Source organism: Mastigoproctus giganteus, chromosome 6, assembly GCF_048544385.1.
Source record: "Mastigoproctus giganteus isolate SK-2022 chromosome 6, ASM4854438v1, whole genome shotgun sequence".
Taxonomy (NCBI): domain Eukaryota; kingdom Metazoa; phylum Arthropoda; class Arachnida; order Uropygi; family Thelyphonidae; genus Mastigoproctus; species Mastigoproctus giganteus.
Genome location: NC_143580.1, coordinates 32,169,095 through 32,192,437, shown reverse-complemented (window position 1 = coordinate 32,192,437; position 23,343 = coordinate 32,169,095). Strand labels below are relative to the sequence as shown.

Here is a 23,343-nt window from a genome sequence, read left to right as displayed (position 1 = left end):
ACAAATTTAATATAGCGTTTTCAGTAATATATAAAACAGCATATCGAGGTTGCCAATCATTGGTAGTGTTTAAATTGAAAAGAGCATATTAGTTATTGGTGAAGAAAGTGTTTTTATTATAACTCATTTTAGGTGAAGGAAAGAGGAATGCTAAATGGTTAACTTGAGTAATTTTCTGTGTAAAATCTTATTTTATTCACTGGTCATATAAGAAACACTCCTTTCTTACATCTTTTTGAGTAATTTGTAAACAAACACAAGATAGTATGCAATGGATTCAAAGAAAGTTTAGCAGTAGAATTCAGATTTTTGTTGATCTTTGAATTAGCAAAATCTGAAGTGTGGGACTTCATAAATTGACTCTTTAGGGAGTTTAGTAAAATACACAAAAATTCAATTGGATAAATTTTTCCACAGCAAGGATTTGGCTCATTATAAACAGAGCTAGATAGTTTAAATGTTTCAGATTTTTACAGTTTAAATTTTCAATATATATATATATATATATATATATATATATATATTCCTTGAAGTTTAATTCTTAAAAATAAATATTCTTTAAAAAATAATGCCACAAAATACTAGATTCTGTATGTAACATATCCAAACCTTAAAATCAGTTTACGCTGTATATTGCACAAATGAGGTATGTGTATGTGTGTGTGTGTGTGTGTGTGTGTGTGTGTGCATGCATGTGTGTGTGTGTGTATAGGTATGCATGCATGAATTAAATCATATGATTAAAAATATAAAATTAAGTATTGAAAATAAAATGTGTGATGTGGTGTTGATGGGCATATAGAAAAGCAGTTGTGTGTGTGCATGTTTGTGTAAAGTTTCATTTAACTTTGAGGAAAGGACTGATTCATTTTGACACTCATTACATAATCACAGTACAGAATACATCATTATCATATATTAATTAAATAATTTTATTTTATAGCTACACATAAGTAATGAATATATAGTAATAAGACATAAATAGCTTGTCCCTTATAAATATTTAATATTAACCTCTGACTTTCCTGCCACATCCAGTTCATCACTTTTATCAGGGTTTTGTCTTGATCATGCTGTGCTGCGAAGAGAAGTCCTTGGTCATTTTACAGTCCTACTTGTCGCAATGGTTTCCTGGAGTCCTCCTGTTATCAGGTGACCCTATTCTCTTAAGAATGTATGGCTTTTACTCATTGGGAGAAGTAAATGCCAATATAATTTTTTATATAACTAAGCTTCCTCAGTTGGTACACTACTGTTTAATCGATCTCTATGAATAAACAACATGTAACAAGTCCAATTTAACATGAAAATTCACTTGGCTATTTTAATGATAGTGTTAACGTAAGTTTACAGCAAAGGTAAATAATTATTTTATTTAAGTTTAAAAATTTTAAGAAACATTATATTAGTTTCAAATTTTGTTAGTGCTCCTTACAGTTGCAAGTCCAGGTTATTGCTTTAAAAATGAACTTTGAAGTTTTTGATGTCATCAACAGAGAGAGAAAGAATTTAATCAGAAATGTATTCTTTCTAGCTGTTAAACCAGGTAGGTGGTGCACAGAAATTTATCTTGTTTACTTGTTGACTATGCATGAATATTTGTGTTAATTTGTGATTGCTAAGTGTACAAAGGCATTTATAAATATGGAAATGTCTTAGTTCCTTAGACAGAGTCATGGTTTAATTGCGTTTTTATAATTTATGGTCTTCATTTGATCATGAGCAATGTGTGGTAATTGACCAGGATTAATCATCAGTTGATAAATTTTTTTTATTTTATTATTTTTTTAAATATCCTGACTCCCTCTCCCTAAATGAGATTTAGGATATTCCATTCAAAACTTTACCATGTCACTCAGTCCTCAATCCTTTATCAGTATAAGTATTCATTTGAAGTTCATAGTGAAAAACAATTCAGAAATTTTATAATTGTTAAGATGAATCTGATGTTGATGATTTGCATTTATAGAGGAATAACAAATTTAATTGCCAAGCATTTTTTAAATACTAAAGAGAACACAGTTTTAGAGAAAAATTTCCAGAAAAGTAGTTTTTTAAAATTTATTTATTATTAATTATAAAAAAGAAAAGAAAAAAAAGAAATTTAAGTCCATCGACATTGTACAAGCAAAATTTATCATTATTTAGTGTGTGGAAACGAATGGGCTCAGTTTCATTATTTGAAGATGTAAGAAATGCAGAATTATCTTTAAAGAAGTCAGAAATTAATGTATTGTCTCTTTGTAGAGTGAGCTTTGCCAACAGTGATGTTAATGGCACATGCAGTTTTTAAACTATTTTTATACAAACTTTTGTTGAAGTAACCACTGAACAGTCACTGGATGTCGTGTGCTAAATCAGTATTCAGGAAATGACAATGCAATTTAAAGTTATTGATGCTAATTTTGTTATTTATTTATTTATTATTATTATTTTTGTATTAGACAAAACTAAAGAATATGGAATAGTGAACTTACTAGCAGAAATATCCTTATATTTACCATTTATGGTTATATCCCACTCTCCCCTCCCAAAGAATAACAAGCAATAGAAAATATAGCAATAGTAAAGTGTGAGGGAAACTTATTTCCAACCAAGCACCACATAATAAGCCAACCTCACTTGTATTTCTATTAAGTAGCTGAAAATAGATTTCTCTGGATTTCTCTCTCTCTTGTTTTTAGGGGCCATAGTCTAACGAAGAACCCTTATAATGTCACTCAGTTGTCTGTCCATCCGTTTGTCACAGCATTGTATCTCTGGGACCACTCAACCTGTTGACTTGAAATTTTGCATGGGTTTGTAGACCATGTGGGCCAACATAACGCCATATCGATCATTGTTGACAAAAATTTTTCTGAGAAATGGGGAGTAAAATTGGGGGAAGGGGGGACAAAAATGTTGTCGACAATCTATAGTTTATTGTACACCATTGGAAAGAGCTCAATGAGTAGGTTTAAAATATAATTTTAAAATATTTTTAAGATTAAAAATGGCAGCACCAGACAGGAAAATGTGAGTAATTTTCGTGTTCCCCCTCTATTTCCATCGCTAATGGAGCTAAAATTTTAAAAATCACATTAGGTATGCGTTATTCGATGCTTAACAAGGGAAAACTATTCCAATTGAAATCTATCATTTACTTTTTGTGTTAAAATTAAAAAAAATATAAAAAAATTTTTATTGCACTTCGATAGTGCACTTTTTAGTACTAAGTAACTCTCCTTTTGGTGATAGAAAGGTTGCTAAATAGTTAGTTTAATAATTCTATAAAGATCATTTATAAATTTTGCGATGAGAAGTATTTTTTTAACAATTTTCGAAGCTGGAGTTGTCCTGGCAAGAAGGTACTCAGAGAGCCAGTGTTGAGGCAGCGGTGGTGGGGAGGCACCTACGCTGAATCTTCCACAGTCCTCACCTGCCAGTCGCTTCTCCCCCATGACTAATTGCTTCTCCAGGAAGAAGTCAGAGTCATTTCTCTTACCCTTGTCAATCACAACAACTGGAAAAACTCAAATAGACAACGTTTTTGTTAGTTCCTCAGTTTTAGGCCAAGCCGGGGTACTAGAAACTTTTTTCAGTTACCATAAAGCTCTCTATTTGAGATACTACACTAACGACCATTCGTGACTACGGAACCCTTCATCCTGAGGGCCCAGAACTCGGTAGTTGACCAATTTACTTTTTTTGCAATTAGATTGAGTGTCACAAGCATGGCCTCTGGATTTTTTACTTATGGGAGTTATGATGAAGATGAAGCCTTTAGGGATTAACTATAAGATGTTGAAGAACTAAAGAAGTAAATAAAAGTGCAGCTTCTTCTGTTTTGCAAAAAATATGCTGATGCATCAGTTAAAAATTTCTTTTGACAAATTTATAACCATTTTGTGGCTAAATATAGTCATTTTCATTCCAGTCATTTTCACCAGAATGCTATGGGTTTTTCATCAGTTCTAATTACAAATGAATACTTAAAAGGGAGGATGGGCTCAAACTAAATTATATGGTAACATTTTTGAAACTGTATTACAAGCTCTAATTAGGAAGAAAGTGAAAGTATAAAAAGATTATTTACTGTTCAAAGCATTCTACTTTACCATTAAGGATGAAATGCTGAAGCGAACTGTGAGACATAATTTTCACAGTTCGAGGCATGAAATGCTCGAACTGTGAGGCATAATTACTTTATGTGCAATGAGTATGGTGAGAATCGCCATAGCCCCAGTAGTAAAAACGTTTGAGAAACACCTGAGCTAGGTAATACTAACTTTTGCATTGCAGAAGAGTAAAATATTCTAATATGTTATCAGAATTATTTCAAAACCTGTTTCAGCAAGTTCAAAGCAGTTACAAGTCATAAATATGCTCTCTCACCATGTTTATGACCTAAAGCCATGCTCAGGATTAGTATTTGGTTCAGTTAAAGAAAAGAATCAGTGTTATTTAGTGTACGAGGTACTACCCAAAAAGTCCCCGATATGTATTTATAAAATAAATTAGACTCACCCTGGGTCTTTTTTGCCACTGTCACCTTTGAACTAGTACCCTTGAGAGCATAAACACCAATACCAGTGCTTCTCCCAGGATTTGAATGCATCCTGAAAGTCCTTCATCATCATAGTGTTCAGCACTGCCTGCAATTCAGTTTGGATATCTTCTACATTGTCAAATCTTCGACCCTTCGGCTTGATTTTCATTCTTGGAAGAGGAAGAAGTCACATGGGGCTAAGTCACGCGAATTAGGGAGTGGGGGATGATTGTCATGTTGTTGGATGCCAAAAACTGCCCACAGCAAGAGATGTGTGGGCCAGTACGTTGTCATGAAGGACCCAGTTCTTGGTGTGCCACTTCTCTGGACGTTTCCTCCTGACGGCTTCCCTTAACTGCCTCAGGATGTCGCAGTAGAACTTTGCATTGACGATCTAACCAGGAGGGACGAATTCCTTATGGATAATCCAGTCATTGTCCAAAAATAGGGAGGTACCCACAGACTGGAGATGTGCAAATGTGACCCCAATTGACAAAGGAGGATCAAAGGCTGACACAAGTAATTATAGACCTGTGAGTTTAACTTCTGTTCCAGGAAAATTAATGGAGGCACTAGTTAAAGAAGCACTGCAGGATCATTTAGATAAGACTTCAGTTATAGCTCGGACACAGCATGGTTTTGTTAAGGGGAAGTCTTGCCTGACCAATTTGATTGGATACTATGATGCAGTCACAAAGGAACTGGATGCAGGGAATAACTTTGATATTATATACTTGGATCTTAGAGAGGCTTTTGATACTGCTGCACAAATTGGAGCATTGTGACATTGGAGGCAAATTGCTGCTGTGGATAAAGGGGTGGCTGAGGGGGAGAAGACAGAGAGTGGTAATCAATGGACACTGCTCGTCGTGGACTAATGTTATTAGTGGAGTCCCTCAGGACTCAGTGTTGGGTCCATTATTGTTTTCTGTATTCATAAATGATTTTGATGAGGGTGTATCAAGCTTAATGTCGAAGTTTTCAGACGATACAAAGGTAGGCAGGGTTGTCAAGGACACTACTGACACTATGCTGCTGCAACAGGATCTGGAAAGGTTGAGCAGATGGGCTGAGAGGTGGCAAATGAAGTTTAACATTGACAAATGTAAAGTACTACACATGGGAAACAGCAACCCCAGAGCAACGTATCAACTCTGTAGTACTACACTGACAGTGGTAGAGAATGAAAGGGACTTGGGGGTGGTTGTGCAGGCAGATATGAAGTTCTCTGAGCAGTGCAGATGGGCTGCAAGAGTAGCTCATGGTGTATTGTCAATGATATATAGGAATTTTTCTAGCAGGGATAAGGAGGTGATTATTCCCATGTATAAGGCAATGGTCAGGCCACACCTAGAGTACTGTATACAGGTCTGGAGGCCTCATTTCAAGAAGGATGTAGAGCTGCTGGAACGAGTACAGAGAAGGGCAACAAGATTAGTGAATGGAACAAAGGGGTGCTCTTATGAAGAAAGGCTTAAGTTTTGCAAATTACAGTGTCTGGAGACTAGGCACCAGCGAGGTGATCTGATAGAGGTGTATAAAGCCTTGAATGGTTTGAGCATGCTCAATGCAGATGGGATTCTTCCTCTCACTCAGAATAATCACCTGAGAGGGCATAAATTCAAACTGAGGAAAGACAGATGTAGGATAGACGTGCGGAAATTTGCCTTTAGCCAGCGGGTGGTTGGTTGGTGGAACAGACTTCCATCCCTTGTCGTGGAAGTTGATAGCCTAAATAAGTTTAAGGCTCAGCTGGACAGATATTTTGAACGAACAGAGGGGTGAAGTGGAAGTGGTTTTTTTTTTTGGCTGATGCTGCATAAGCTTGCTTTCTTGCATCAAATGCCTCTGCTAATGCTAATAAGATGAGCATGTACTTCACATTGCTCCTCACTTGTTGGGCTTTCTTCGGTCGGGGCAAAGATGGACTCTTCCACCAGGATGATTGTTGCTTGGTTTCTGGGTCATACCCATATACCCAACTGTTGTCACCAGTGACGATCGTAGAAAGGAAGTTTTGATCACTCCTGGCCTGTTCTTGAAGATCCCTGCTAACTTCCATGCAATGCTGCTTTTGGTCTTCACTCAGTAACCGTGGCATAAACTTGGCCCCAATCCTTCTCGTGTTCAACTCGTGTGACAAAATCTGCTGACACGTGCCGTATGATAGTTCTACAATACCAGTCCGCCTGTGGTCTTCATGGATTGCCACCTGAATTTTTGCAACATTTTCCGGGGTAGTGCTTGATGATGGACCCCCAGAGCAATCGTCGTCATCAACTAACATTCGACCATTTTTAAAATGGTTAAACCAATAGTAGGTCTGCATCTGGCTTAAAGCATTGTCACCAAGAGCTTGTTTCAACTGCTGTATTATTAAGAAGGAAACAAAATTTAATGCAAGCATGTTGCTCTCTCACATCAGCCATCACAACAATTGCAAACTATGCAAAACACAGTGCCAACGAACTGCTCATAAGTATTCAATGACTCTCTCCAGCCCGGCACCATGTGGCACACTGTGATTCACAAAGGATCCATGCAGTGTTACCTAGCGCCACAAGTCCGTACTAGACGTAGTTCCCATGCAACATTCAAATTTCGGGAAAATTTGGGTAGCACCTCATATGTGGTAATACACTTTGGTGGTGTTTGATAATGAACTTTATAACTTTTTTTTTTTCCCTTATCACTTTAAACTTATCACTTAGTATGCCAGATATCAAATATAGGTAAGTCTTTTAAATAAGATGTTTGAAATATGTTAGATTCATTTAGTTATTCTTTTGAGAACAATCTAAAAATAAGTGGATTCTAAAGTTATATGTTGAATTGAAGTGGGAGAGGTGGTTTGAAATTCTAGAGCAGTGTCACACAAGCTCTTTTGGCTGTGGACTCCAAATTAAAATATTTTGTTTTATTGTTCTCAATAATAAAATATTGTGATTGACAAACAAAAATAATACTAACCCAACTTCATAATATTTTCTTCCATGTTTGAATATACACAGATTAATAAAATCTGCCTGTAAACAATTTGCTCCATACATGATCGCTTACATCTCAGCTTCCAGATATGCTAGAGAGGAAAAAAGTCCCAACAACTTTCCTCCCAAAAGTAGCGTGACAGATGAACTTGTATCTTTATTGCTATGTAACTTATTCATGACATATGTAATGAGCAGAAAATCCACCTTGTTGAAGACCTCCCTGTGGACTTCACAGTTTTATCCAGGAGGCTCTATGGACTGCAGTTTGCATATCATTGTTCTAGAGTATGAATTTTTCATCTTACCTATTTTTAAACACAGTGAATTGATGCCATTCTTTAAGTAAATAGCATAAAATGAAATGGATATTAATTTAATATTTAACCAAAACTTTTAGGGAAGTATCAGTGATATAAAATCTTCTGTGATACTTCCCAAAACTTTTAGGGAAGTATCACAAGATTTTAAGAGTTTCGGGATAATATGGATTGAACTACTTCAGTATCCATTTAAGATAACATTTCTTTCATGAAATAAAAGATTCTTTGTGGCCTGAGTTATCTTCTGCTAATGTAAAAAATACTCAGCACATATAGAAGAATTGACAGTGCTTTCGCAAATGTTATGCTTGCTAATTGTATTGCAAATATGTCAGTTTCTTTTAAACTTTCCATATAATCTGCTAGAACCTTGTGTAGAAATATTAAGAACGTGTTTACAAACAAATCTGAAATCATACCCTGGTATGAGAATGAATGAACAGTATTTTAAAATACATTATGAAGGGAAGATCTGCAAACTGATTGATCTACAAATCTGAAATTTGTAAAAAGCTGCCTTACCTTTGATTAATTTAATTAAATTCTAAAATGTTATCAGAATTATTTCAAAACCTGTTTCAGCAAGTTCAAAGCAGTTACAAGTCATAAATATGCTCTCTCACCATGTTTATGACCTAAAGACATGCTCAGGATTAGTATTTGGTTTAGTTAAAGAAAAGAATCGGTGTTTATGTCATTAAGAGTTTTCTTAACTGGGAATGAAGTTTACACAAATTAAATAAAATATGATTCATCATTAAGAGAACTAGGGCTTTTGCTATTTTTATTATATATTTTAACCTTCCCGAATTGAAATGGACTGAACTGAAAGAATATATGTCAGGTTCATGATTTTGTGTTCATAACCTTTTCAGTAGATTATGAACTCACCGGACAAATGTACTGTTTTTATTGAAATTGCCCTGCCTAAAGAGAATAGATAGAATTGCCTGAAAGTTTGCATGCATAACTGTGATACATATTGGTGTAAAATTAATGTGTGTCAATGCCCCATCTGAAGTTGCTATAAAAATGCATGTAAATTAGCAGGCAAATAAAGCTGTGAGCAAATGTTTGTCTAAGAGTGTGCACTATCTTTAATATGCATAAAATGCACTATACAGCCAATAGACTTTTGAAGAGACTGGATCATTGAGTTGTTAGAGGCTAGGTGATAACATGGCAAATCACCATTCATGTGGGTGCCGAAGCCCGAACCTTTAGATGCTGTTTGAAGCAGTGGGTCTGGGAAGATACTCTGGCATGTCACGAAGGCTGGGCATTGGAAGAATGTTAGAAGGGAGGAGTGACAGATCAGCTGATTGCCTTGAGCATGAAAATGGCAGAAGCACTAGCCTTAGAATGGTTTCAGCAAATTGTGCTGTTGAAATGCCAACGTTAATGAACAGAGGTGAATTGCTAGTATAACTGATGGCTCATACCATAATTCTGGGTGTTGGCCTGGTAATCCACTGCTTGATGCAGGCTGGTTACTTATCTCTCTGCCAGATGAGTATGCATCTGTCACTGAATTCCAAAAAAAATAAATGTAATTCGTCATTAAAGATGACAAGATATTTGTTCCCAAGCATCTCTTTCCCTGCACCATTGTATGCTAATGATGATGGAATTCTATTAGAGGCAATAGATGGCAAGAATGCAACCCACTTCTCAGCCATCTGCTAATTATGCTACCTAAAACAGGAACAGACAGGAGTGATGTTATGACTTTGAGCATTTGGAAGATTGTAGCAGATCTGTTTCAGGTCACTGGTTGGTGGATCTGTCAATCCTTCTGACATTGAGGATTGACATAATTATGAGAGCATTGACAGATGTCACCAGAGCCCTGCTTACATGTCAGAGTACCTTCTTGTATCCATTGTTGCTAATGGTATTGGCCATCCGTTTTTGACATCCAAATGATTCAGTCCCTTTCCATGTCTGTCAGATATATGTAACATTGCTTTATTTAGTGTAATAAGAGCTATTATATGCTCAGTATCTCCTATATTCTTTGTAACCATTAATAAATAATACAGGGATTACTTTGGTCTCTTTATAGGAAGGCTTCTTTTTCCAACTTTCCTGTCTATCACATAAAACAATTAAAATACAATGAAATTGATAAACTACATTTTAATGTGTTCCATACTGACAGTACAACAGCGATTTAATAACCCAGAATCACCGTTGAGACCCTAACTCGACTCCAAAAAATATCAACCGCAACGCAACTGTCAGCACAAGAAAACATTATATCAAAGTTACGAATAGTTTAAAAACGAACAAGAAATACATGAAGACAGATTTCTTCCTCCTTAAGTTAGACGAAAACGTTTTGATACTTTGTGTTCACAGGACGGAATGAAACTAAAAAATGCACAGATGCGTCTGTATTTAAAAGAAATTTAGTCCTCATCATGCATGCATTTATAGAACCAATCATTTGATATTAAAAAAGGTCTGCAAATGTTGATTGAGTTTTTACAGAGTTTTATCTCCAGAGTTTCAGCAATAAGTAACTTACTATAATTATGCTGAATATTAATTATTTTAGCTTTTTTAAAAAGAAAAGAATGAACCTCATTCACAGCATGAAATGCTAACTCTGAAGAGTTTGCTCTTGCCTCGCACCAAATCTTCGTGTTGTTTACCGCGAAAATCCAAAATCCCCGAGTAGATCCGATGTAAGCCGAGTCACAGTCTTTACAAGAAATGCTATAAACAAGATCATGTGTTTGTTGAAAGGAAGAATTAATCGAACACTTCCTTAATGTATTTTAATTGTTTTACGTGGACTAGGAGAGTTGGGAAAAGAAGCCTTGCTATAAAGAGACCAAGGTAATCCCTGTATTATTTATTAATGGTAACATTGCTTTATGCACATTAAAAGAATTGCACACTCCTAGGTGGCCATCTGTGCACTGTTTTGTGTGCTGCTAATGTTTACTATTCAGTAAACATTTGCAGCAGAATATCTAACCAATAACAGGCATGTTACTAGATGTTCTATTGTGCTGATTGTCTTCAATGACAATTTAGTGGTTTCACCACTTGTCACTTGTTTAAAAAGGTCTTGGTTCAAGTTCCATCATAGACTGGAGAAATTTTTAAAGGTTTCTTTAGTTGGGGTTCTAGTTAGTTAGGCTTGGGGGGGGGGGGCAAGTAAGATTTACCCCATGCATTATTCTGGGTTTTTCAGCCTACACAATGGCACAATATTGTCTGAGTTTCTGATGTGCTTAAAATCCAACAACTGTGGTGATCAACTATTCATGCTAATGGTTTGTGCCTGTATACATTAGTTATGCTAGCAGATTTTCAGGTAAATCCATCAATTCTATTTAGGTGAGGAAATTTCAATGATGAGCAGTGTATTTTCTTGAATCTTTTTTTTTTTTTAAACTTGTACATGCACATACACTAACTAACTTATTCGAATCATGTAGGTGTGGGCTATATGCAACAATCTGTTCAAGGAAGTATAAATTGTGTCAGTTGGTTAGTGCCCAAATCTGTTCACTGGCAGTGGGGAATGGACAGAATGTCACAGACTTCTAAGGAGTAAAAGTGGCACTATTACTGAATATTTGGTAGTTGTACAGCAAAGGGGATATCTGTATTTGTTCCATGTGTGAAGGTTAGTGCCACTTGATCCTTTAATAAATGGAAAAACCCCAAAAACACCATTGGACAAATTTGTTATATGAATGGGCCAATGTCCTTCAGCACCTTCTTGACGTCATGCCATATTATATTTAGATTTTTTTTTTTTTTTTTTTTTTTAATCGTATGATGTGAGCAATACACGAAGGAACCAGTTTTTTCCTGCTTCCTTTATGTATCATGGCCGTGAGATCCAACTGGATAGTGCGGCACCATCATGATATCCAAGCCCGAGGTGGTTTTTGAACCCACGACCTTTGGGTTGCCAGGCAGGCACTTTACCCACCCTGCTAGCCCGGTCGGCTTTTAGAATATTGATTTAGGTCAATGGTTGCTCCATGTGCTGTTAATTTATGGTCCTTATAAAGGTGCAGGGCAGTATATTTTCTGAATAACTTCTTTCAGTGACCTGGGTGAAACCCATTTGAAGCTGGAGAAATCCTTAAAGACCTCTTCAGTTGGTGCTTTAGCTGATCTGTGGGAGCAGGAGTAAGATTTCGCCCATGAGTTTAGATTTTTCAGCCTGCACATTGAGATTTAGACCATGAACACACACCTTATTACACCTTATACAGACATAATATACACAGCAAATTATGGTCTGAGACTAATGCACCATATAAATGACACAACTTCTTTCACTAGTAATGGAATAATTTAATATATTGAAGAATGCAATGAAGAAATCAAGTCTGTTTTCACTTTTTTGTAAAAAAATTGAGCTTTATTTTGATATGAATATTCATATATAAGACCTTTTGGAGATGACATGAATTGAAGGAGGATGTATGATCTTTCATTAGTTTAGACCAGTGATGGTTGTTAACTATCCTTAACCCTCTACCACGCACATCAGTGGTAAACTGTAACAAGGTGCTTGATGATTTTGTAATAACTAAGAGCAAAGTGGAGGAGAAATTGTTGAAGTTAAACATAGGAAAGGCACCTGGGGTGGATGGGATCTATCCAGATATATTAAAGGAGGCAGCAAAGGAAGTAAGCAAACCCTTAGCCATAATTATGAGAGCATCCTTGGACTCAGGGCAAGTCCCTATGGACTGGAGATGTGCAAATGCATCCCCAATTCACAAAGGGGGATTTAAGGGTGACAGGAGTAATTACAGACCAGTTAGTTTAACTTCTGTTCCAGGGAAAATAATGGAGTCACTGGTTAAAGATGCATTGCAGGATCATCTAGACAAGACAGCAGTAATAATTCAGACACAGCATGGGTTTCTTAAGGGAAGTCTTGTCTGACAAAGTTGATTGGATACTATGATGTGGTTATAAAGGAACTAGATACAAAAAATAATTTTGATATCATATACTTGGATTTCAGGAAAGCTTTTGACACTGTTGCACATGGAAGACTACTGTACAAATTGGAGCAGTATGGTAAGTTGCTACAATCGATAAAAGGGTGGTTGAGTGGGAGAAGACAGAGTGGTAATCAATGGATACTGCTCTTCATGGACTAATGTTATTAGTGGAGTCCTCCAGGCTTTGGTGTTGGGCCCGCTGCTGTTTTGTATATTTATCAATGATATTGATGAAGGTATATCAGGCTTAAAGTCGAAGTTTGCAGATGATACAAAGGTTGGCAGGGTTGTCAATGACAGTGTGCTGCTGCAATAGGTTCTAGAAAATTTGGGCAGATGGGCTGAGAGGTGGCAACTGAAGTTTAACCTTGACAAATGCAAAGTACTGCATATGGGTAGAAGTAACCCCAAAGAAACGTACCAACTGTGTGGTACTACACTTAGGGTGGTAGAAAATGAAAACGATCTGGGGGTAATTGTGCAGTAATATATAAAGTTTTCTGAGAAATGCAGACAGGCTGCCAAAGCAGGTTATGGAGTGTTGTCAATGATATACAGGAATTTTTTCTACTAAGGAAAATTAGGTGATTATTCATTTGCATAAGGCAAAGGTCAGGCCACATCTGGAGGCCTCGTTTCAGGAAGGATGTAGAATTGCTTGAGCATGTATAGAGATGATCAACAAGATTTGTGAGGGGAACGAAGGGGTCCTCTTACCAAGAAAGGTTTAAGTTCTGCAAATTGCAGCATCTGGAGACTAGGCACATGCGAGGTGATCTGGTTGAGGTGTATAAGGCCTTGAATGGGTTGAGCACGCTGAATTATGATGGGATTCTTCTGCTTGCTCAGATTATGAACCTGAGGGTGCGTAAATTCTAATTGAGGAAAGACAGTAGAATAGATGTCCATAAATTTGCCTTTATCCAATGGGTGGTTAATTGCTGGAACAAACTTCCATCATTTGTCGTGGAAGTTGATAGCTTAAATAAATTTAAGGAGGAACTGGACAAACTTTTAGAGGGAATAGATGTGTGAAATCTTTTTTTTTTTTTTTTTTTTTTTTGCTCATGAAGCAAGCATAAGCTCATATGCTTGCTTTCTTGCATCGCATGCCTCCATTACTACTACCACCAAAATGACTTAAATATTAAGATAAAAATATGTATTGAAGTAATCACTGTGAACTTTAGATTTCCTTCATCATTGGTTTGACTTTTTAGTTTGTATCATTAATGATTTTGATATTGAAGAAGTTTGACAATAAAATTTATTATTTATTTATTTTTTTTTAAGGCTTTGCTGCACCTTTTGTTTCATATAATTTATCAAGCATTCTAAAATGTGAATTTAAGATTAGCGCTTTTTTTTTTACTGTCCAGTCATTTAGCATGCTGGCTCCACATTGATCATAACACTGCCAATGCCTCTGAGTCATATATTTTTTATGTTTATCACCATTATCCAATAGCTGAAGCACATACCTTTTTCAATTCTTGTTTTTTTTTTTTTTTTTTCAAGTTTCACCAACAGTGAAGATAGTGGCCACGTGTGGGTGTTAATAACAAGTTATAAAACATCCCTAAAGCAAACTTGTGTAAAATATCATAGGAAAATTTTGTTAAAAATAATTCAAAATATGTTTATAAAAAATGATTTTCTCCCCATTATGTTTATAATAGATTGAAAATTAAGTTGGCTTAAAACGAACAATTTTGAATTATTTCATGCCTTTATTTCAAGCATAATAATGGTCGAACAAGTCTACCAGTGTGCCTGCTAATGTTATATTTTTATTGCATTCAGTAGAGGTTTAATATGAAGATCTTAAAATTGGTTGCAGCAGACTAAAGTAATTTTTATGTATCAGGCACAATGTAAAATAATGTGTACTAAATCAGGCCTACCAGCTGCCAGTTAGCATTGCCTGTTGGGAGTCATTCATTCTTCTTCCTCAGATATATTCATACTCTTCCCCTCAAATACATCAGTGATTCCAAGCCTTATCAACTTTGATGCTGTTAGCAATTTCACTATATCATGCAATTATACAGGATTACTATAAATTAACATAAATATATTACAAAATGTGTATGGTCATCATATCCTCAAACATACATATCCTCAAAAGAAAATCCAGAATTTTTATACCATTCTAAAAGCCTATGAGGTTGAAAGTAGGATCCTGGAAATTAATATATCCACATGATGTGGTACATATATACTCCCTTAAAATCCTGAAGGTTTATTCTGTTATTTTACTTTGTTCTTTAATATCACTCCATAAGAAGTTTAACAGATTAGAAGAGAATCTGCAGTTTGACTATCTTATCCAGTCTGCCTTTTTATCAGTGTTTAGTTAAGAAAATACTATGCCTCTTCATGAAACTGAGCCAAACTCCATTTAGCTGTTATACCAAAAGTCTGCTATCTACTTCCAGCCATAACATATACCATTTCTCAACCATATCACTGTTCATCACCTCTGTAATTATTTGTTCAGCAAAAAAAAAAAAAAAAAAAAAGCACACACATTTTCCTTTGAAAGCTTATAACCATTTTATTCTCAAGCTGCCTGTGACTTTTTCTGCTGTAACTTGGATTTGTATACCCCACAACTAGGCAATTAATTTATCCATAGATGTAAATTGTAATTTTAATACTGAAGTTGAGCTTTCCAAAAACAAGAGGCTACAAAGAGAAATGAGTGTATCATATTTTTTTTCCCCATTGACTTGATAGCTCTCTACATCATGGATTTTCTGATGCTGTCTTTTGGGGTATACTTAACTCCATGCTTATCCTTTTAGTTGACTTCTTTTGATTAACAAATTCTGTTTTAAGGAAAATTTGGTAATTTTTGGAACTAATTTTTTTCTTTTTTTGTGGTTTTAGTCATATTTCTGGTATTATGTATATATTATAGACTATGGGCATGTTGGTCTGTACTTTGAATAAAAAGGTTATTGTTGTGAAACACCCTTGAGGGTACCTACAACTGAGTAAATCTGATCGGTCACAAAAAGTGCATCATGGAAGTGACGTCATCCGCAGCTTCCACCAGAGGTGCTTTGCACGCTCCCACAACTAGTCTGTGCCAAGCACTCACTAGTAGTGTGATTAGAACAGGACTAATTTTTCATGACCGGTATGATATCTCGAGTTCTAGTGAACTGATTTTAAAAATTCACATGACATTTGTTTGAATTTCGTCAAACTGCACTAGAAAAAAAATAATAAAAAATCCTGTGTACCTTGTATGCACAAAAGTTGTTTTATTTTTTGTGAAAACATCCTTGGCTTGGAAGAGGTTAGCAAAATCCAAGCCAATAGCATAATTACCCATTTGATTGTAGCCATTTGTTGAATAGTGTGATGTCATAATCATACTGCAGGAAGTATGATTGCAATAATACAAATATTTGTCAATTTCTTTTTTCGTCTTGCATTTTTGTTAAATTCCATTGTTAGGTGCTGCTATAGAAGTGTTCACATCAATAATTTTGGAAAAGGTGTTCGACGATACTGAAGTCAAGTGCAGAGTGTTCTCGAGAGAGTATTAAGCAAGAATGAATGCGACAAGACCTAAGAAAATAAAGATGAAGGTAGCAGTGAGTGTGTGAGAATGAAAAAGACTATCAAGATTGCTTAAAAGACAAACAGAAAATCAGGCATTGGATTTAGCAGTGCCTTCAACCAGCAGTCCTGCTGCTCCATCTAAAAATGATGTACCTGAAGTGAGTATTAATTATATACAACGGAACATTTCTCCAGTTGCAGAGCAGATGAGATTAAATGATCAAGCTCCTTTTCCTTACACAGACTACTATTTACATAAGAATGTGGATTGAGAGTTTGAAAGGAGATTTATGAAAAATGATTTCTGTTCTGTATGCTATATTTGCAATCGTCTGTGGTTCGAAAACGACACAAAGAAACCAGCTGCAAAAGATACACCATTGATACGCACTGCATTTCCTGATGCTGACGTCGACGGGATCCTTGTATGTAATAGCTGTAGAGGATCACTTAAGAACAACACCATTCCAGGGCTATCTAAGTCGAATGGCATTGTCTACCCAGAAATTTCATCGCATTTACTGAAGTTGGATTTAGTGACAGAGGCTCATTTCTCCTTGCTTACCACAGATAAGGCACCTGGGACCTGCATATGGACAATATGACATTCTAGGCCAAGTGATCAATGTGCCTGTTTCGGTCAACATAATAGTCCATCACTTGCCAAGGGAGATTGGCGACGATCATTGTATAAACGTGCATATAAAACACAGGAAAATACACAAGTCCAGCTATTTTATAGGGTTAGTAAGAAAGTGAGTGGTTAAAGTGTATTTTCTTTTACTTCAGTATTTTTTATTACTATTATTATTATTAGCTATATGGAAAAAATTTCTTAATTACTGAGAGAGAGAGAGAGAGAGAGAGAGAGACAAGAGTCAGAAGTAGAAGGGAATCACCAAGAAAGAGAAGAATGATGATATCCAGCTCAGGACCTGGGGTGTGCCAAGCCCATACTCACCAGATGTGAGCCCCTGGAGTTGTTTTGGTTGACATGCCTCTCTATTGATTGTATCAAATCACAATAGATCAGTCATTCTTTTGATGACTGATCTATCATGAGTCAATTATATCATACAGGATATAATTGACTGTTCATTTCATTTTGCTGCAATAGTCAATTCATGGTGCAGCACTGATAGTGAGTGGCAATTTCACCGTTTACTTCGGATTGGAAGAAACTAAGCCTTTGATTATTTTCCTGCAAGAAATGTGTAATCTACAGATATACAGAAGAAAATTTACAGAAGAAAAATCCTTTGTGTCAATGAGAAATTATGGGAATGAAGTTGAAAAAAATGCAAAAGATGATGTTGAAATTTCACACGTTTATTTAATGAAAAAACTTTCGAGCCTACAGGCCAATAAGGCTCCTGGGGTTGATGGCATATACGCTATAATCTTAAAGTAGGCGGCAAATAAGTGCACTGAACAATTGAAGCAAATTTTGAGAGCATCACTGGAGTCGGGAGTAATTCCGTTGGATTGGAAAAGTGCCAATGTATCTCCAATACATAAGGGCGGTTCTAAGAGTAAAGTGGGAAATTACTGGCCAGTTAGTCTAACTTCAGTAGTTGGGAATATCATGGAAACAATGATCAAGGGTGGAATTCGGATCATTTAGATAGAAATGGAATTCTGAAGGATATTCAGCATGGTTTTGTAAAGGGAAAATCATGTTTAACAAATCTGGTTAGCTATTTTGATGATTTGCATGCTTCAGGAGTTTCCTAATTTGGAGTCCTACCTTTTGGAAAATTCCTTCCTTAAGTTTGGCATGTGTTAAATTAGGAAACACACTTCTGAAGTATTCAAATCCATTACCTTATTTATCTAGTCCCTTCATGAAAATTTTCATCAATCCAAGTTTGATGTGCAGGAGTAGAAGAATCTTGTTTTGTTGCACTAAAGGAATATATTTTACATTACATTGTCCTGGTATGAACTTGTCCTGCTTGTCCCAATGTTGCATAACATCATAATGTTCTTCTGTCACACAAACACAAAAAAAAACAATATTTTGTGAAACCCCCTGTAAACCAATAACCTTAAGATCACTGCATATGTTTCAGCCATTATAGCATATAGACATGCTTTCATAACTTTCCTTAAGTCCAACTGAATGAAACAAGGAACTGATGGAAATTCTTTGCCATTATGAAGCAAAACTGCTTTTAAACTTAATTTTGAGGCATCTATGAATAAATGGCATTTATCTGACCTATGCATGACACCTAGTTATTTCAGAAGTCCAATAATGTCTTTGCAAAAGCACATACTGTCCTCTGTAGCAAAATATTTTTTCCAAAACTTCATATATTTTTTGAAACACTGAAATCTTTGTTCCAGCTTCGAGTATATGCCACTGCTGTAACCTAGAACTTGACAGTTCAGCTTGTTCTTTCGGAAAATTTAAGTCTCAAACCAAATCATTCAACTCATCTTGTTTGCTTAAATGTACCTCACTACCTGAACTTACTGGCTGATAGTCAACATCTTGTGAAGTGGAGGCTTCCAGGGATCCTCAACTTGAACTTGAGCACTATTATCTTCCCCACTACTGTTATCCCAAGTTTTGGGGGTCACTGGTTCTGGAAAATCATCATTGTGTGGAATGGGCTGAATTGCAGAAGGTATATTTGGATATATTATAGCATATTTGCTTTTTTAGACATACCAGATATATTTGTCATGCAAAAGTAGCAATCATTAATGTGATTAGATGGTTCTTGCCAAACCATAGGTGCTGCAAAAAGTAACACTTTGAGTTTTCCGTGTAACCACTTCCTGGGGTTTGTCGTACAGGTAATACAAAGGGTACTAGGAAAGTTTTGCAATACAGCTTTGTTTATTTAATTTTTTCAAAGTAATTTCCTCTACATTCAATACACCTCTCCATCCTTCGAAACCAATCTTTAAACCAGTTCTGCCAAGTTTCACTAGGGAGTAAAGCACACTCGTTGTCCCAAGCCCGTAGAAGGTCCTCATCACTGGAAAACCGCCTCCCTTTTAGCTTCATTTTCACATGCGGGAACAGTGCAAAGTCGCAGGGAGGTAGGTCTGGACTGTAGGGAGGGTGCTCGAGAAGTTTCAGTCCTGTCGTGGTCAAATATTCGGTGCAGGCTTTGGCGCGGTGAGCTTTAGCATTATCGTGATGGAGGTACCAGGTGTCCATTCTTGACTTTGGCCGCAGGTTCTTCATAGATCCAATGACTTTAGGCAGGCATTGTTCAGTATACCACTTAGCTGTGACTGTCTTCTGCGTGTCCAAAACGACACGTTCCACAATTCCACTCAATTTGAAAAATACAGCTATCATTTTCTTCTTTACAGATCGGGATTTTCTGACAATTACGGGCGTGTCGTCATCATCAAAGACCCAAACTTTGTTTTGAGCCTTGGTCGGCAGATCGTAATAGTACAGCCAAGTCTCGTCACCTGTCACGATGTTGTTCACATACCGAGATTGTCCCTTATCAAACTTTTTTAACATCTCCTGGCACCAAGTCACACGTCGTGTCATCTGCTCTTCAGTCAGTTGATGCGGCATCCAGAGAGAACAAAGTTTCTTCACGTGCAAATGATCTTGCAGAATCGAACGAATTGCTGGTGCATTTAGGCCCAAAGTATCCTTTATCTGTTGGTATGTCACTCGCCTGTTTTCGTCAAGCATTTTTCTCACAGCAATAACGTTTTCCTCCGTAACTGACGTTCGTGGCCTTCCCGGCTTCTCAGAATCCTCCAGAGTGAAATTTCCCCTTTGGAATTCTCTATACCACCTGAATATCGTTGTACGATGTGGACAGTAATCATCTAGTGCAAGAGTCATTTCTTCTAAGCACTGGTCTATGGTTAAACCACGCACGAAATTATACCGCAAAACTGTCCTTATCTCATTTCGTGACCACGATGCCATCGCAAGCACTTTACACTCTCACTACTAATGAATAACTGAGCCCATCGACTTGGCGCGGCGGCTACTATGCACGTATGAACATGTCTCAACATGCAGCAACAAGCAGCTTCCTGTGATTCATTGTTGCGTCATATTGCAAAACTTTCCTAGTACCCTTTGTACCACACTTGTGAGGTGTCCAAGGTTTGTCTTGATCACCAATTTTACATCCGAAATAAAAAGCAATATGAAAGTTTTGTAATGTCATAGATATTTTTCCTTTGAGTCTTTGGGGTAACCTGTCCACAACCATAACAAAAATTGTCTGGATGATTGATACACTTCCTATGCATCTGCTTATTCATTGTAGCCCTAAATGAATTTCTGGAAACATAAATTCAGTTTTGAACACTACAGTATAAAATCGACACATTCAATTTTTATCACTACACAGTACACAGATGTTCCAACTTACTAGTTCTACTTTGTGTGAAAACACAAAGGAAAAATATTTGCGAATCGGCAGGTAGAGCCAGAAATTATTTTACTGCTACTGCAAGGGTTGCGGGCTGCATCCTCCTACTCTCGTGTGGCTGTTTATGTTTGGAGGATAATTTACAACCCTGAGAACTGTTATGATCAGTTAATACAGTAAAATCTCATTAATACAAACTTAGTTTATACAAAGTACTCATTTATATGAAGCACATACCATTCCCCTGTGAAAGGATGGGCTTTTCTATGTAAATATATTCGTTTATTACAAAATTCGGTTAATATGCATTACAAAGTTCTTTTTCACCCCGTGAGAAATAAATATTGTCATTTTGTATGTTTAATACAAATCTTGGCAGAGTGATCTGATTATTGCCACCTGGCTCCCTACTTTCCAAAGGATGGCACTGACTTGTTAGAAATTAGTTTTGTGTGAACAAAAGCAGTTTATTGTAGCTACAACATCAAGTGCACTCTGAAAAACATCTTTCTGAAGGATGAGTTGTTAAATTAACAAAAGGATAAAAAGTTTTTCTAATTTGTTTACATGCACTCCCTCGTTTTCCACGGGAACAAGGTCAGTTGCAATTGTTCCCCAGTTCAAAGAGTCTCTTGCTATGACATACAGCAATCTATTTTTTGTGCCATTTTATCTGAGCTGATGTCTTTTATGGAACTTGTGTCTTTAAATCCCTACTTTCCAAAAGATTAAATCTTATCTAGCAGTGTTATGGCAACAAAATGTAGACAGACAAAATTAAGCCTGGAAATTAAACTAAAAATTATACAAGAGGCTGATAGGAAGGAAAGATGCAAAACGGACATTGCAAAGGAATACACCATCCCTTTACCTACTTTATCTACAATACTAAAAAACCGAAAGACTTGAACTGCATGACGCTGGAGCAGCGATGAAAAACAGGAAATGAATCCATGGTGCTAAAAACGAGGAGCTTGAAACAAAACTTTTCGAGTGGTACCAACAAATGCATGCATCTAATTTGTCAATATCAGGTCCGATTTTGCAAGAAAAGGCAAATTATCTAGCTCAGCAACATGTGATTAGCGACTTTAAATGCAGCAGTGACTGGCTCCAAAGATTTAAAGATAGGAATAACTTGGTTTCGTGAAATATTTGCAGTGAGTCTGGATTAGTCGACAAAGAAAGGGCTACAGACTGGTTGTGTTCTGTACGGTCCATCCTTTAAAAATATGAAGCAAAGGATATTTTTAATCTTGACGAGACAGGTTTATTTTATAATTTGCTGCCAAACAAAACATTTCTGTTCGAGGAGAGTCTTGTCATGATGGAAAATTAAGTAAACAAAGACTCACTGTTCTGTTATGCTGCAATTCAGATGACAGTTACAATACTATGCCCACTTGTAATTGGTAAGTTTTCCAAGCCAAGGTGTTTTAAAGCAGTTAACCAACTTCCCTGTGATTATGATTATGAGGCCAATAGAAGTGCTTGGCTTAAGGTCAAAATTTTTCATTCTTGGTTATCAATATTGGACAGAAGAATGGCTTCAGAAAAAAGGAAAACATTTTGATGATTCTAGACCATTGTACAGCACATTCTGCCGAGACACTTAAGTTGACAAATATATGGCTGTTGTTTTTGTCCTCCAATACCACCAGTTTAATGCAACCACTGGATCAAGGTATTATTTATAACCTCAAGAGTTAGGCGCTTCCGTAGCCAGGTGGGAAGGAGCAGCAGTGCGTAGCACACACTTCTTGATTAGACCGGGGTTCGAGCCCGTCACCACCAAATACGAATTCACGGAGCAATATGGCCTTAGTTGCTAATGCTCCTAAAAAACCAAATAACAAACAAACACATAACCTCAAGAGAGCATATAGCTCCCACCTGATAAGGTACTTATCCACAACATAGAAGGAGGGAACAATTTGCAGCCTAATTGGAACATCTTGGATGCTATCCATAATCTTGTTATTGCTTGGGAAAGTATTACATCAAGTGTAATAATCAACTTCTTCAGAAAGAGTGGCTTTGGAGAGAACATCATCAAAGACAAGGCTTTTGTTTTTATTTTTATTATTTTATTATCTATAATAAAAACCGGGGTTAAATTTATTTTATTAATTTATTTTTGATATTATTATTATTTATTATTATTCTTAGATATACAGTATGCACCAAAAAAAAACAAACTAAAATTTTGACACTTTTGGGGGACCTCTTTACTACAAACCTCATTATTACAAAACGTGAAAATTTAGGACCTTGAACTTTGTATTAACGAGATTCCACTGTACTTGAAAACCTGGCATAGCCTTCAAAAACCCTCACCAAAAACACTAAGTGTGCTCTCTTCAAATTATAAATTGTCGCATCGAAATTTGAACCTAAAAAGCATAAGTAGAAGTCTGATTATGTTTATCACAAGCAAACAGAGGCTTAATTGCTAAAATTAAGAGAATTAGCTTATATCTGTTAAAATAAATCAGTATGTCGTATTATGCGAAATTGGCATATTTTGGTAAAACGTAACTCCCTCTTTATTTCATAACTGAGATGTGATGT

The 23,343-nt window shown here is 36.2% G+C and overlaps 1 protein-coding gene across 1 annotated transcript in view; it reads left to right on the top strand.

The window, feature by feature from the left end:
- The window catches only part of LOC150084134 (uncharacterized), a gene marked incomplete in the record, with an annotated part of 151,318 nt that overhangs the window by 112,314 nt on the left and 15,661 nt on the right, over positions 1-23,343 (top strand).